Below are 2,495 nucleotides of genomic sequence, written 5' to 3'. Positions count from 1 at the left end.
TAAACACAGGAGCCACATTGTTTTCTCCCTATCACAAACTCGCCTTCCTAATTAGTCCAAATGTTTAGATAGCAGCATGGATGGTCTGTGTCAATGTCACCAACACAGACACACAAGCATGCCTGCATGCACTCATACACACACACACGCACACACACACACACACACACACACACGCACACACAAATGCACACACACACACGCACACGCACACACACAGACACTTCAATATCAGAGGGGCTTTCGTGATGTTTTAGTGGTATACCCCGGCCCATACTGAGCTGTTGAGCTGCTGGCAGAGGTTGATGTCAACTAAAGGCTATGGAGGAGCAGTCAGCTTCCTCTCTCTCAGATCAGCCTGCGCTTCACCTGACAACACACACATCACCCTGAAAAGCAGTTTCAGGCAGGTAGGAAGATATGGTCAGACAGAGAGAAGAGAAGAAGGGAGATAAAGAAAAGAGAGAGAGAGAGATCAGACGGAGAAAAGAAAGCCTAGTGTCTGGCAGGCGTGGTAGAATTTCACCTCAGGGACTCTGTCCTGATGCCCCTGTTCGGTATCTGAAATTGGAAAAAGAACAATGTGCACTGCAACAGAGGCTTCATAAAAGAACCGAAACAATCAGGAAAGAAAAGAAGAAAAGCCGGAGCTGCGTAACGCTATCGCAAATGACTAACTGCTCACCAGAGAGAGACAGAGTTCCCTGTTCGTTAACTCTGTGTTCTATGTGCTCATGTTATCTGCTGCTTGTTGTTTCTGTGTTTTCTGTTTTTCCCATATTGTCAGAGTCTTTGAGCCCCGGAAAAACGCTATGTAAATACAATGATTAATACATAATTAGAGAGAGAGAGAAAGAGAGAGAGAGAGAGAGAGAGAGAGAGAGAGAGAGAGAGAGAGAGAGAGAGAGAGAGAGAGAGAGAGAGAGAGAGAGAGAGAGGGAGGGATGTTTGGAAGAAAGAGAGGAGGAAAGGAGAGTGGTTAAGAGCAGAGAAGAAAAGGGGAGGCAAAAATATCATGGCCTCATTGAGAGCAGTTTTCTTCTTGCAGGACAGATGTCCTCAAAACCCAACACATGATTGGCTGACCTTTCTTGGGATATGCCAGAAGGGTCCAAACTCATTTCCTTCCCAGACTAATCAACAAAAAGCCACCCGAAGAAATGAATAAGGTGACCACAACAAATAAGAGCAGGTGGCAGGATGGCCTCTGGCCGCCTCACAGAGGGGCGGCTGTGACGCAGGAGGTAGAGCCGCCGTCTAATGATCGCAAGGTTGGCAGATCGGCGGTTCGAGCCCCGGCTGGCCGAAGTGTCCTTGGGCAAGACACTGAACCCCAAATTGCTCCCTGTGAGCGGGCCGGCGCCTTGCATGGTAGCTTGCCACCATTGTTGTGTGATTAGGTGAACGAGAGGCCGTTGTAAAGCTTTGGATAAAGGAGCTATATAAGTGCAGTCCATTTACCAGTCCATTTACACAGAACAAAAAAGGACGGTCACAACAGAAGATTGGGAACATGGGGGATCGTGTAGAGTGGCTGCCCAGAATCACCAATGAGCTAGATCAAAAGCTTTAGTTGAGTTCAAGGCATTCAAGGCATGAATCGTATTTCAGCATCAGTTTGAACAGGAGCCATTTGAGGCTTGGAGATAGATTAGATTAGACAAGGGCGTACCAGGACAAAAACAGAAGAGACAGTTGATTAGATTAGATTCAACTTTATTGTCATTGAGTACAAGGACTTAAACAATGAAATGCAGTTTAGTATCAAAACAGAGTGCAAATAGTGATATTGTGCAAGAAATTACAGCACACAAACACTTCTATCAATGTATTTCTTCCATGAACTATTGTCTTTTTAAATGTTTTATCTATTTACTTATATTTGCTTTTATTCATTGTAATTTTTATTTTCCTATGCTCCTCTTGCTGTATTTTTTAATAATGCATGTAAAGCACTTTGAATTGCCCCTGTTGTATGAAATGTGCTATACAAATAAACTTGCCTTGCCATAGGTATTACAGTGAGTATGAATAATGAATATAAAGTAAAATAAAGAATATAAAGCCCACTCAATATAACAAAGAGCAGTTTAAGGGTCACTAAATAGGCCAACTTATAATCAGCGAATTCAGCTTGTTTCTGATTCACTGCCTTCCTGGTTTGTACCCGTGTGAGTGTTAGTGAAACATGGATTGTAAAGAAACGTACGTTTTAGGAGTTCTAGTTATGTGTATTGAGCATGTTCATGTTCTATCAGCATGTTGTGATGTGCGAAACATGCAGTTAGATGTTACATACCAATGTTTTTGTTTGCTACGGTAGCTCTATGGTAGCAAACGCGTCTGTTTTGTTTAAGAGCGACTTTATCCGGTATTTGGTTTGAAGTGTACTCGTAGAATAGAGAACTGTGGCATATAGGAAGCCATGTTTATTAACATCACCACAAACATGTAGCCTATACTGATATCTGTCGATCTGTGGCTGATTTTATTTT

This window comes from Nansenia antarctica (genome assembly GCF_963989245.1).
Source record: "Nansenia antarctica genome assembly, chromosome: 3".
Classification (NCBI taxonomy): Eukaryota; Metazoa; Chordata; class Actinopteri; order Argentiniformes; family Microstomatidae; genus Nansenia; species Nansenia antarctica.
The sequence above is the reverse complement of the archived record's forward strand: the minus strand, read 5'-3'. Positions refer to the sequence as shown.